The 14,878-nt window shown below is 40.7% G+C and overlaps 1 protein-coding gene and 1 pseudogene across 1 annotated transcript in view; both read left to right on the forward strand.

Annotated features, from left to right (window-relative positions):
- The window catches only part of FMN2 (formin 2), a 370,643-nt gene that overhangs the window by 170,019 nt on the left and 185,746 nt on the right, over window positions 1–14,878 (forward strand). The gene's annotated exons all lie outside the window — the stretch shown is intronic.
- On the forward strand, window positions 12,946–14,324 carry LOC114215516 (inactive protein-arginine deiminase type-6 pseudogene; annotated as a pseudogene).

Genomic DNA, 14,878 nt, shown 5'->3' on the forward strand with positions numbered 1-14,878 from the left:
AAGGTCTGAAAATATGAAAATAGCTTTCTTTAATTAAAAAATATTTTATAAGCCACGAAAAGAGTAGATACATTTTGCTCAATTAAATCAAAATTTGTGAGGCAGTATAGCTGCAGAAATGCTGAAGTCACTGGATATTTAAAGTAATGAGGGGGGAAGGTGGGACTCGTAGAAGCAAAACTAAAAGTTTCCTTTGTCCAGGCATGACCCTGAGCAGTGGGTGGTCATTGCTGAACTCTAGAGAATGGGCAGTGTGGTGACAGAAAAGCAGATAGAAGGAGGAAAATTCCTCCAACAGTGGCCTCACCATTCACCAGACAGCTACCGACGTTTAATTAAGGCTCAGAAGTCAGAGTGGTGAATTAGAACAGAGGCAGTTCCATCTTCATTTGCAACGCCATGGATGGAACTGGAGGGTGTTATGCTGAGTGAAATAAGTCAATCAGGGAAAGACATGTATCATATGACCTCACTGATATGAGGAGTTCTTAACCTCAGGAAACAAACCGTGGGTTGCTGGCCTGGGGATGGGGTGGGAGGTAGGGGGTGGCTGGGTGACAGACATTGGGGAGGGTGTGTGCTATGGGGAGCGCTGTGAATTGTGCAAGACTGTTGAATCACAGATCTGTACCTCTGAAACAAATAATGCAATATATGTTAAGAAAAAAAAAAAGAAGAAGATAGCAGGAGGGGAAGAATGAAGGGGGGGAAATTGGAGGGGGAGACGAACCGTGAGAGATGGACTCTGAAAAACAAACTGAGGGTTCTAGAGGGGAGGGGGGGGAAGGGGAGGGGTTAGCCTGGTGATGGGTATTAAAGAGGGCACGTTCTGCGTGGAGCACTGGGTGTTATGCACAAACAATGAATCATGGAACACTACATCAAAAACTAATGATGTAATGTATGGTGATTAACATAACAATAAAAAATTTAAAAAAAGAACAGAGGCAGTTCCATCTTATATTTGAAAAATCTCTATTTTACTTAGAAGCAACTTTTGTTCATTAAAAGCTCATCAGAGAAATTGGAGCATTTGGAACTCCTCCCCATATTTAACTGATCTCTCTTATTCCTGGCAATGAAACATTACACTAATCCTCTCACACAAATATATACATCAAAAGAAAAGAAAGAAAAACCTTCATTAACTGAACAAATGACAAATTATGACTTAACACACACATAAACTAGTGCATCACATTTTTGTACATGTTAACTACATGTTGAGCTAAGTAAACCACAAAATTATTCTCAGGGGAACATAAGTATTGTGTATATTCTTTAGATTTTTCATACTTTTAAGTTTTTGGCAAAATAGTCATGAGACAGAGGTTGTTAGTCAAAGTCATGTCTATGGTACAATGAAAGGAATTACTATAACATGTCACGTCTTGGTATGAAGCGCTCATGTTCTCAGTCATATATTGTAAGTTCACAACTAAATTTTCTTTAGTTTTTGATAAATTTTTAATTTTCAGTGACTAAACTTCTTGGTTCCTTTCCCTACCTCAACATGTCTGCCAGTATACAAATGGTGATATATCATATACTGAGGAAGCTATGTAAGTGCACATTTAAGTAAAATATCTTCAAAATGATTTTTTTAAACCACAATTATAATCTTTGTGTTTGCAAATTCAAGCTTTCTCTTCAGGGTTTCTTTTGAAGTCAGACATGTTTGTGAGGAATTACACTGAAAAAAGTATGAGTATTATCTGTGTAGAAGTTATTTTAGCATAAGGCATTTTAAATTCCTGATAGATTGTGTACTTTTAGAGCAATGTATATGCATGCACTCCAGATAAAATTTAACAGTGTCCCCCTTTTACAACATGTGTTAGAAAACAGTGGCAAAATGTGATCAGAGTTAGGGTCCTATTTCCAGGGAGACTCACTAAGCTCTATTTTACAAGAGCATAAATGTTTACCTCAGCAAGAAGGTGAAGTATGTTATGCCCAATAAAGGACATTTTGCAGTGCTGGTTTATAGAAAACATTCAACAGACAGTGGATCTTTTACACAAAGTACAGTGCGTTGTTTGAAACTATTTGCTCATCTATACACTATGCTTAAAATAAACGCTATCTGGGAATATGCCAGCCTTTTTTTTTTTCCCTACCTTTTTTATTCCACACCCTAGATTTTGTCACCTGCCAAAGTCAAATAAATCTTATCTGAACAGTTGAGATAAGCCTTGAGTTGTACCCAGTATGGTCAAATCAACAAACCTCTTCAAAAACAGAAATGAAATACAATATCGCCAGATTAAACAGTCTACAATGGCAATCATGTTTGCATTTAAAGATTTTATTCCAAAAGGATTACGGTCTTGGTATCCATTTTTTTTTCCCCTGCCTAGACAAGAAGGCGACATACTGAGTCAAACAAAATGCATTTGTTCTCTAACAATTTAACTTGTACAGGTCTTATAAACAAGGCCTATAGGTGTATGAAGCCTACTGACTTAATCACTAGCTATGTCATTATCCTTGTATAAGCAAGTATGCTTGAGAGGTACCAGTGGTGGATTGAGTATCAGAGTTGTTTTTTTTCCAGCAGGAAAGCCTTTCTTTATGTAGCCTAAGTATAAAATCTATAGAATTCTGGCATTTTATTGTCTGTACCTTACAGCAAATCCCCGCCAGGTTAAACTGCCTGAAAAGAGAAGATAGTATAAATGGATATGATTTCTAAATAAGTAGGCTATTATAAAAATGCAAGGTTCTTCCCTTCTAGGGCATACATCATTTTAGTTGCTAATAAAATGTACACTCTACAAGGGCAGGAAGTGTGTCTGTCAGGTTTACCACCATATCCCCAGGGCAGAGAAGACTACCTGGTTTGGGGTTAGAACTCTATGAATATTTATTCAGTGAAGGAATAAATGCTGTTTTCAAGAAGATACTGTTTACTTTGCAGATAAATACAAACATTTTGTAATAATTTAATTAGTTGTTGATATTTAAAAGCATGTTTCTTTTTTTTTTTTTAAAGATTTATTTATTTATTTTGAGAGAGTGAGAGAGAGCACATGAGAGGGGGGAGGGCCAGAGGGAGAAGCAGGCTCCTTGCTGAGCAGGGAGCCCGATGCAGGACTCGATCCCCGGACTCCAGGATCATGACCTGAGCCGAAGGCAGTCGCTTAACCAACTGAGCCACCCAGGTGCCCCTAAAAGCATGTTTCTGAAGTGAATACATTTTGACTTAAAGTTAAATGGTTGCCTTTTAATGTTATACTGTTTAATTGGCAGTTTATTTACGTGTAACAAGTAGTAAACAGTTGTTACTGTGTCACTCAGTGTCAGGTAGTATTGACTTCTGTGTATTTCCTGACCATAGGGGAATTTATTTTTTTATTTTTTATTTTTTGCATTTTTAAAAATTTTATTATGTTAATTACCATACATTACATCAATAGTTTTTTAAAAAAGATTTTATTTATTTAATTGACAGAGAGAGAGACAGAGAGAGAGGGAACACAAGCAGGGGGAGTGGGAGAGGGAGAAGCAGGCTTCCTGCCTAGCAGGGAGCCCGATGCGGGGCTCGATCCCGGGACCTCGGGATCATGACCTGAGCCGAAGGCAGTCGCTTAACCAACTGAGCCACCCAGGCGCCCCACATCAATAGTTTTTGATGTAGTGTTCCATGATTCATTGTTTGAGTATAACACCCAGTGCTCCATTCAATACGTGCCCTCCTTAATACCCATTGCCAGGCTAATCCATCCCCCCACCCCCCTCCCCTCCAGAATCCTCAGTTTGTTTCTCAGAGTCCACAGTCTCTCATGGTTCGTCTCCTCCTCCGATCTCCCCACCTTCATTCCATAGGGGAATTTATACACTGCTTGCTGATTTGAAGAGAACCCATTTCCCCACTGGTCTTTAAGCACATCTCTGCATACTTGAATTCAGCCTCTAGCACATCTGAGAATTGGCCCAACTGGATATAGAATTGGGATGCTGATGTGCTGCTTTTCGTTTATTTTTAAGGCCCAAACAGTATAAAATATATTTTCATTTCTAATTTATGTTGTTTTGTAAGAGCAATTATTTCTACGAATGTATATGTGATATTGAGACATTTAGAGAGAACGAATGAAGAACCTTCTCTTTTTGAGTGCCTGCTACAGCAAGGACTGTATGTCACATGGTAGAGGAATTACCTCTAATCCTGACAATAACCATTTGAGGGAGGTATTAACACCATTATATACCTATTTCACATGTGAATGAACTGAGACCCAGATTGCTTACCAAGTCTCTCCCAAGGGACACACACTAGCTAGTCACAGATTCATGTTTTTAATTCCAGTCTGTGTGAATCCAAAGCACCGAGGTTTAAGGTTTCAAGTCATTTGGGAAAAAAAAAATCAAGACTTTTGAGTTATTATTTGAGTAAATTAAAGCCGCTCAATAAATACATTAATGTATAAACCAGGGACTTGAATGGAAGGAGCAATAAGAATATTTAGAAGTCTTATAAATAAAAGGAATAGAGTGCCACTATTTTAATTTGGACTCCTTAAAAATGAATGCTATTGCTGTATTTGCCATTAAATTTATTATGGTCTTTAGATAATCCAGAATTACTTGAAATGTGATTCAGGAACTTGTGTGTTTCCCATGTATGTTAAAAATGTGTAGCCACATGTCTTCTGGCAAGTTTCCCACAGTATGGACATGCCTGGGTGTACATGTTTGACAAGCCCATGAGCTCAACCAAGTTTGGTGGTAGGATGTGTAAACACTGCAAATGTAGTGTTTCCTTTTATCTTATTATCAAGTGTGAAATTCAGGTGAATATGGTACCAAGTATTTTCCTCTCTGAGAAATGTTCTTTTCTTTAGCTTGTTAGATATGTTTGGTTCACTAAGCCAAGCAAAACCAAACAAAATCTTTAGAATTGCTTGACTGCATCATTAGGAAATTTTTGTTAAATAATACATTTTGACAGTTTTTTTTTTTTTTAAGGAATTCTCCAGGTGTGCGGATTTTCAGTTGGGGATTAGCACATCACTATTTCCTTATAAAGGATTCTTGATTCCATTGTCGTCAGATTGCACAGTGACAAGCACTTACCAAAGGTTTCTATGCTTTATTGAATTTCAAGTAAAAATTTAAGGATAATGGTCCTAGGCATTTCTACCTAAACCGTATTCCCCCCGCCTTGTTTTCCTTTTTATATCTTCCTGGCAGGACAAATAAAGCAGTACTAGGAATTCCTGAATGCATAAAAACTGACCATTTGCATCCACCACAGACTGTAGATGTGAAGGAGGAAGAGGAGGCTTCTTCCTCTGGAAATATCTTTCATTCTTTATGTCTCATTTTCTTCCCTCATTATCATGTGGATGGTTATGCTTATAGTACTGTTGGCAGCAGATATCACTGCGCATGCCAATATTTGACTTTTGCTTTCTCAGGTGTTGTTGCCTTCGTGGATTGATGGGACCAATAACACAAATATGTGGTTGGTAGTGTCTCTTTCTTAAGGTCAGCTATTATGGCTTTTCTCTGAAGGTTCAGTAATGACTTTGTTTTTCACACTATAAGCTTTTTGAGTTTTCTACTATATGTAGAACACTCCGGTGTGCGCTGATGATATCTAAGGCAATATCCCTGCTATCAGGCTATTTAAAATCTCCTTGGAGGCAGAGAGCACATAATTCTATACAAAAGAAGGAATACCTGAAACGTATCAGGTGATTTGTATTTATGTTAAAGGGTTCAAACAAGAGGTCAGGGATGTCATTATGAGCCATGGTACTTAGGGAATATTTCAGAGATAACTTAAGTTGGAGTTTGAAATTGCTATTTTGTTAGAGATAATGGTTTGTCTACATTGTTCACACTTATCAGCTTCCCCTCCATTTTAGGTAAACATTGGAAACTCTTCTGGCCAGTGAGACATAAGTAGAAATTTGCTAAGAATTCATATTTAATAGGCATTGCATATACTTTCTTGTTGCTTTCGTTTTCCCTCGGTTTTGCCTGGAATGTGAAAGTGATGGATGGAGCTATGGCAACTATTTTTCCACATGAGGAATAGGAATTTAAAGACCATAAAACTTTTTTGTCCCTAACCTTTTTTTTTAATTTTCTGAATCAATGTCAGCCTATCTCAATTTTATTTAAGTCATTATTTACTCAGATGTTCTTTTTACAGCTGAAGACAATTTTTAAACAGTGCAAATATATTTGCACTTTTGCCATTTTATCAAGTGGCTAATTGTCAAGAATTTATTCATATTTCAGATGTCTTTGTTACTACACTGTAACTAAATGGCTGCCATCACTCCCTACAATAGTCTAAAATGAGCCAGATGTTTAAGCTTGGGGTCAGGGGACCAAGTTATAAACAAACATGATGAATGACATTTTTTTCTCTCACCTAGTCCCTGTGTCCTTCATTTTACTTCTTAATACATCAGAGGTTTTGGAATTCAGCTCTTATTTCTCTTTAATTCCACCAGGATCTAGATACTCTTTTTTTTTTAAAGATTTTATTTATTTATTCATGAGAGACAGAGAGAGAGAGAGAGAGAAAGAGAGAGAGGCAGAGGGAGAAGCAGGCTCCCAAGGAGCAGGGAGCCCGATGCGGGACCTCCTTCCCTTCCTCAACTGTCCTCAGTTTGTATTAATCACTCTTGCACTTTTTTCATTCACCTATATATGTATTCCTCAACATATTGTTACCTTTGCAAAACCTAGAGACAACCACAAATTTAATTGGGTAAGAAGAGGGAAATATTTATATTATTAGGCACCAGTTTATAAGAGAAAATAAGCTGAAAAAAGTTTCTAACCTATGGTTTCTCTTCTAGCTTCAGAGTCCCTAAAGTTTTAAGGGCACTTTGGGGGGACTAGGCAAAAACATGAATGAATTTTGTGAATACAGAGATCACCGGTGGTGGGGCTTCTGGCTGTGCTAGAGTATGAGCCAGGTGCTGTATATCTGGCAGAATATGGTCAGAAGGGAGTGTGTGACATCTCTTCTCAGGAACTGGTCAAAATTAATATTTTCCTCCTAAAACTCCTCTATTATTGGGATATTGGCCTTCTTGAATTGGTTTATTGTTCCCAGTGTTTCCTCTTCTTTTTGACGTACTTTTGGGCAATATTCTCACATTTATTTGCCATACCTTCTATTGAATTTTTCTATTTATGATACCATGTTTTTATGTGAGAAGAATCATTTTCTTGTTCCAATTTGGAGGGTGTTGTAGTAATCCAGGCAATAGCTGGGAGTGTGTGGGAACAGGGTGGTAGCAATGACAGCGATGAGAGGAAGTCATATTCTGCATGTATTTGAAATGTAGAACCAGGAGGATTCACGATGTGTTGGATGTGGAATGTGAGCAAAAGAACGAGTTAAGGATAGTCCATCTGGCAGATGGAGTCTCCATCATGTGAGACAGTGGAGAGTGTGGGCAGAGTGGGTCTACCGCTAGAGTTCCAGGTGGGCTAGCTGAGAAGACTGTTGGTTCGATAAGCCGGGGGTTCAGGAAGGAGGTTGGAGGCTAGAGAGGAAAATGTTCCAAATCCACCATAAGACTGGAGGAGCTCACCAAGGTTGGAGAGGAGATGTGGGTGAGAAGAGGTAAAAGGATCAAGCCCTAGGATCCTTCAACAATAAGAGGTTGGGGAGAGAAGGAGCCAGATAAGGTGAATGAAGAATGGGGAGCATTACGAGCAGCAGGAAGAGAGTGGCATCCCGGAAGCCAAATTAAGCATGTGTATCTGGAGAAAGGAATTATTCACTGTATCAAATGCTGCTGAGGATGGAGAAATGTGCATTTGGATTTCACAGAATTGAAATTACTGGTGACTCAGTAATCAGAGCAAAAGCTTAACGGGGTGGGATTAAAAAGATAAGGGCAGAGAAGAATGTGGGGACGATGGGTATTGGCGTACCTTAGGAAGATACGGAGGAGTTTCTCGTGTGTGTTTGTGTGTTTGTGTGTGTGTGTGTTTCTCCCCTGTTTTCTGGTCTCTAGTATCTGTGTTAGAGCCGTCCTGTAGAGGATTTGGTCTTTGGCTGTCCTGGCTTAAAAGTGGGGGAGGTAAAAGCTGGTGAGAAGCTGTGAGCCCTCTTGGGCAGTCTTTTGATTTTGAGTTCAGTGTGTTATTATCTGGGTACATTATTTGTTGGGGGAACCACCAGCGTCTTTTTGTTCTTTCCTCTTGGGGTGGTGAGATTCCCCAGAGACTTTTAGTTTCTGGCCTGGGAGAGTAAAGGTCTGTCTGGCAGTTTTCTGGGCCCCACATTGAGGATGAGAGCTGGCTGGAGGTGCAGGTGGGGGGCGGGGGAGGGAAGTTTTGTCTTCAACATTGCAGTACTGCACGTGGTCCCTGTGTTTTCCGTGTGGTGCTCTGGCCTGCAACTGTGCTTGTTGTCCCTCTGCCCAGAGACTTTGTTTTAATTTCTCAAGAAAATTAACCTGACACACTTGGGGAGGGCATTTTTGGAATGGAGATATAACTGATGGACAGATACCATTCACCCTTCTTGTTTCTGGGACTCCCCCTTCGGAGTTGGTGTTCAGTGTTCCCGTGGACAGCTGTGGATTCTTCATTTACAGGTCTGCTAAACTCTACAACTAGTTTCCATGTTTTGTTGCTGTCACTGCCTCTCCTTTCAGTCCTGATGAATTTGTGTTTTAGAAAACCTCTTTACAATGGTTGCAGTGGAACTTTAGGTGAGAGTAGAACTGGATGCACATTATTTCCTCTGCCATCCGAGGCAAAGATGCTTCCATTGATACATCTACATCACATCACAGTTCAAATAAAATGAATTTGAGTGCTATTAGGATTTATACTATTATTCATTTGCTTTCAAACTGTTACTTTGAGGATCTTTTCCGCGTGACAATTGCATTATTTGTTTCCCCTTTGCACCAGTTCTGCCGTGTGCTTACATTGACGTATAATTATATGTTCGTATCTTTCTGCTTCACCAACCTGTGATAGAGGAGCTCATATCTCCAGATCCCCCAAATGGTTTACAGTGCATTTACAAAAGAGATAATAAATATTGTCAGATAAAGTGAATAGCAACTACCTCCCCCCACAAAAGGTGAAATCTTTAATTTCATTGAAATGTATAGTGAGATAGAAATTATCTTCACACACATCCTTTTTTCCTCATTTTAAAGTGTAATGGCAAGTCACTTGCAATTCCTTAAAGAGATCTCTTAGAAAAGTTTGGTCCCCAGTGGCTAGGAGATGATGACAAGCTGGGAACCATTTTAAATGAGAGATGCTTCTGATCTCTGCTACTTAAGATGAGTTTCTACGTGAACAAGGGTCTTTGCTTCTCAGCAGTTTGCCAAGCTAACTTCATCTTAGCTTTTCCTGTGGCTTCTGAATTCCAAAGGGGGTAAAGACGGTTTCTCTAAGCCCTCACACTCTTTCTTACTGTGTTACTGAGAAGAGGGCATGAACTGTAAATACAGACTGATTTGCACTTCTTTTGTGTTTAAGCTTTTGCTGACTCTGCTTCCTTCCCATATACCTTATTCAAAATCAGTGTTGATGGTTTCCCTGTGGGTGAGACGTGTTTAGTCTCCCATGTTAGTATAGGCACAAGTGAAACTGTCATTTTCTCCTTTTTGCTGAGAATGTTTTCAACCTAGTTGGTCTAAAATCTCTCAAAATACCGATTTGGAGAGCCATTGGTAAAATATTTTTCATATAGGAATAATGTTAAAGGGGCTATAATAACAAGAAACACAACCAACATTTTCTGAGTGTTTGCCCATAGAAATGGTGCAGCTTCTAGGTGTTTTCCTTGAATAATCTTCTGCAAGAATCCTAGAGGGTGGATGTTTTTATTAGGTCCATTTTGCAGATTCCAAGCAAATTGAGACACCGTGTGTTACACAGATAATAATACATGCTGGAGCCAGTTTGACCCAGAGCCCACTGTGTTCCACTGTTTCCCAGTGCTCTTTGTCAGATGATGATAGCACAGGACATATTATTATCTTTGTGTTTTATGTTTTTGCACTTAAAGTCATCTAGAACAAAGTTATTTGTTTGTGAAAGGGCAATCAGGCTCAGCTCAAGGAATATTCAGCTTGTTCCGTCAAGTTAAAGGAACAGTTAATTTTCAGGAATTACTAACAGCCTATTTCAACCTGTCTGACGTTCAACAAAGATTTTTTTTCCAAGCCTCTGTGTACTAGGTTCTTCTATATATGGTGAAGGACACAACAATAGATTAGGCATGGTCATGTAGTTGTATAGGGAAGCGTCTGTCAGTATTATCTCATGTCTCCATATGTCTGTCTGTCATGCCTCAGATAAACTCAGTCTCACTTAGACTCGGAGCCTTAGCTGATTTGATAGGCTATGTCTGAAGTCAGCTTCCCTGACTAGTGCATTTCTTCTTTCTGGTAAATCATGATACCTCCCCATTTTTTCTGTGCCCTTAGAGCCTGATAGAAAAACAAAAACTTTGATAAAATTAATACATGGTAGAGAATAATAGAGAACCACAAGTTGAGATTTGAAATCCAAGCAACAAAGAGCCAGAGTTAGCAACCTGGTATGGTGGGCAGCCTCTCAGAGGGCCTCCAAAGACCTGGTATTAACGCTCTTGTGCGTGGGCTGGACCTAGAGACTCATAATGAATAAAATATAATGGGATGCCACTTCTAAGACTAGGTTACAAAGAGAAGGTGGCCTTATCTTGCATAACCCCTCTTGCTCCTCTAAAGGAAGCCTACTGTCTTATTGTGAGCTTCCCTGTGGAGAGACATATCTGGCAAGAAACTGAGGCTCAGTTTCAGCCAATAGCCAGTGAGGAGCTGAAGCCTTCAGTCTGAGCGACTGAATCTTGCCAACAACCATGTGAGGTTGGGAATGGATCCCCCTGCAGAGCCTTCATAAATGATCTTAGCCTCAGCCAACTCCATGATTAAAGTCTTATGAGAAACCTTGAGGCAAAGGCACCCAGCTAAGCTGCACCTGGATTGCTGACCCATGGATAATATGTTTGCTGATGATATGATGATATATTTTAAGCCCTAAGCTTTAGTGTAATTTGCTGTGCAGAAATGGATAACTAATATTCTTGGTAATAAACGCCATAAGGTTTTCTACTTTTGGAGGTCTCTACCGCCAGTTTAGCAGGTCATGTGGGTGGGAGGGATTAAGGCAAGAAACCACTGGGACTGGAGTGTCAGGGCTGATGGAGGGAAGGGGCCATCAAAAGCAGCCTCAGGGCTGTCCTATCCCCCTGGGGAGACCCGAGCTTAAAAAAAAAAAAAAAAAAAGACCCAAAACAAAACAAGAGTGGAGTAAGTCAAGCACTAACGGTGTTCCATGACTTAAAGTATCGCGTTCAGTAAGAGTAATTATTTCATATTGAATTATACCAATAAAAGGAACTGCTTCATCTGGCTACTCAAAATATATGGAACACTTATGAATTTGGCTAATGTTTTGTGAACTTTTGTTTTGCTGAGTTTCCTTTAACACGACCTCTTAAAATATGGTCCTTTCCCTTTTATGCACTTTTTTGACCAGAAGCACAGAGACTGGATTCTTGTTATGCAGAAATTCAGACAGATGTGTTACACTCTAGTCTCTGAGTGACTTAGCATCGTAGTGAGTTAGAATAAGCAACCTGTCCCACATTTCTGGTGTCAAAGAAGGCAGTGTTAATAGCAAAGACCAAGTGTCCAGGGAATGTGATACAGGCCCATGATGATCACCTGTTTGTGTACTTGTGTGCACAATGTCATGTGTCCAGCATACAACCATGTCCCATGTTGGATCTAGAATTCTTTTTATGTCATGCAGTATCTTAAAATCAAAAGGAAATAGATTTTTTTTGTTAGCATAGTTCACTTTGATGCATTTTTAATATCTTAGGTTAAATTGACTACTTGAGTTCTAAAATAGCCTATTTTGCTCTTCATTTTGTAACATCATGGTTTAACGAGAAGTGCGTTGGATATCAGCAAGTGTGTACCAGTGGAGTTCATGAATTCAAGAACTATTTGTGGTCTTAACTTCTGATTATTGTAAGCAAATGTTTAATCCTGAACCTAATTTTAATCCAGCACATTCCCAGCCCTGTCTCTAGTTTCTAACCAATGTGTTCACAGATAATACACATTTTCAAATTAATTACATAAATGATTCCAAGGCTTCTTGAATTATCGTTCTTACTATAAAATTCCTTATTTTCTCCACATGATAAACATATGCTACAGACAAAAGTTATTATCCCACTCGATAAAGTCTCAGAGAAGCTTAGTGTCTTGATCAACAACAAACAGCCTGTTGGTAGGAAAGCCTGAAAGAGTACCATTGTTGTTCTACTTAATTATCACATCCTTGGCATTTTACAAAAGTTTTAGCTTAAAAATAAAAATGCTATCCCTTTTGGTCTGGAGTGATTATTAACACATGGTCATTTATAGGTTGTTTAAAGAGAGTGGTGAAAGCCTCCATATGTTCTAATCCTGGAAAGTCTGTGTACTTTACAAATAAATTAATAATCTTTTAATATGCAAAAAAGGCTAGGATTTCCTCTCAACACCTTCTTAGTCCTTGAACTCTTCTACATAAAAGCAGAACAGGTGCTTCTTGGCTAAATTCAAAGTAATGAATTTATATATATTTTATGGGAAAGCAATTAAAGCTGCTTGGTAGACCTGCAGGGGTATTTCTGGGTAGGCAGTGTGTGGGTCCCAGACAATGATGGCTGCTCCCAAAAGTCTTAGAGCAAAGAGGAGGAAATGAGTATGAAATATTTGGCCTCTTCTAATCTGAAGTATAATCACATTAACACCTAGTTGAATGTTAGAGAATAAAGTAATCTGAAAGATTTATCACTGAATATCCTTCCAAATTTGGGGTTTATTTGTGTTCTGAAATCCAAGTCTTATGCCTAACACTTTAAATGCCAAGTAAAACAGACAGAGGATGATGGACGATACCCAGATACAGATACAGAACCACCAGAAGGAAATCTTCTACGGTGAAGCCATGGAGTTCCCGACTGCCGGGAACTCGGGCCTCATCTCCTACTCTGTCTCCCTGGTGGAAGAATCGCAAGACCTGTCAATTCCAGAGACCCTGGTGTACTAAGACACGGTAGTGTTCTGGTGGCCCCTTGCATCTTTACTCCCAGCACCCAGATGCCTCTAGAGGTCACCTGTGCAGAGTGATGCAGGTCCAGGGTTTTGTGAACACAGTGATGGAACTGAGCGAGAAGAGTAACGGCCAGGTGGTATCTGTCTACGAGGACCCCAACCGCCTGGGCAGGTGGCTCCAGGATGAGATGGCCTTCTGTTACACCCAGGCTCCCCACAAGACTCTTTCCTTGGTCCTCGACACCCCTTGGGTTCTCACGCTGGACGACTTCCCCATGAAATACTCCCTGAGCCCAGGGGTTGGCTACATGATCCAAGGCACCAAGGACCACAGGGTGGCCAGCATGGACTCTATTGGGAACCTGATGGTGTCCCCACCAGTCAAAGTGGAAGGGAAAGAGTACCCCCTAGGCAGGATCCTCATTGGCAGCTGCTTTTACCCCAGCAAGGAGGGCCGAGACATGGGTAAGGCCCTCTGGGACTTCCTCTATGCCCAGCGAGTCCAGGCCCTGGTGGAGCTGTTCTTGGACTGGCTGATGGTCAGCCACATGGATGAGTTCATGTGCTTCATCCCCACGCAGGATAAGAGTGAGGGTGACAAGGGCTTCCAGCTGCTCCTGGCCAGCCCCAGCTCCTGCTACAGACTGTTCGAGGAGAAACAGAAGGAGGGCTACAGAGACCTGAGGTCCTGTAGCCCTGTTTGCAGAGGTCTGGGAGGACCAGCTCCTTTCCAACGGGAGGGAGGCCAACACCATCAATCAACTTCTGGCTGATGAAAACATGAGGAAGCAGAACAACTACGTAGAGAAGTGCATTAACCTGAACCGTGACATCCTGAAGAAGGAGCTGGGTCTGGTGGAAAGGGACATCATTGACATCCCACAGCTCTTCTGCTTGGAGCAGCTGATTAACGTCCCCTCCAAGCAGATGGCAAAATTGTTTGCGAGGCCCTACTTCCCTAACCTGCTGCAGATGATCGTGATGGACAAGAATTTGGGCATCCCCAAGCCTTTTGGGCCCCAGATCAAGGGCATCTCCTGCCTGGAAGAAAAGATCTGCCAGTTTCTAGAGCCCCTGGGCTTCAAGTGCACCTTCATCGATGACTTTGACTGCTACCTGACTGAAATCGGGGACTTCTGTGCCTGTGCCAACATCTGCAGGGTACCCTTTGCCTTCAAATGGTGGAGGATGGTGCCCGAGCCCCAGGCCTAGCCCCGCCCCAGCGTGAATGGCCCCTTAATCACCATTCCACAGCATCCCGATGCCCTGCCTGTCCAGAGACCAATACACTCCTCCTCCCCCCGGCCACCCTCGTCCCTCAGTATCTGGAGGGGGTGGCCATCGCTGCCAGCTTGAACCCTCTCGGAAAATGGTCTTCGGCTAAGAAGTGGTTGCTAAGTATCCATTAAAGTTCTAGGTGTTCTGAAAAAAAAGTTACAGTGGTAACTGTAAGCCAGGCTGTCATTTAGTTGTGATAGTTCATTGTTCCGGTGAGAACACATGCCTTAATAGATGCAGGTGGAATTTTTCTTTTTGGTTTATGAGGGCACAAAACACAAGTAGGAAAAAAAAAAGAAACTCATTCAACTTTGAGTTAGATAATAAAGTATATTAGAGCCAGAAGAGTTGAACTTTTATGAAAAGTGGGAACTATCATTAACCAGCCTCATGCTAGATCCTTTTACTTGTTCCTGCCTTTGGTCCCCACGAAACCCAAAATCTTGCTAATATTTTCTTTGATTTCCTTTTCCCCTCACCCCAGCCCC

This window comes from Eumetopias jubatus, unplaced genomic scaffold (assembly GCF_037043125.1).
Source record: "Eumetopias jubatus isolate StellerSeaLion01/CBP00866 unplaced genomic scaffold, mEumJub1_p1.0 scaffold_12, whole genome shotgun sequence".
NCBI lineage: Eukaryota > Metazoa > Chordata > Mammalia > Carnivora > Otariidae > Eumetopias > Eumetopias jubatus.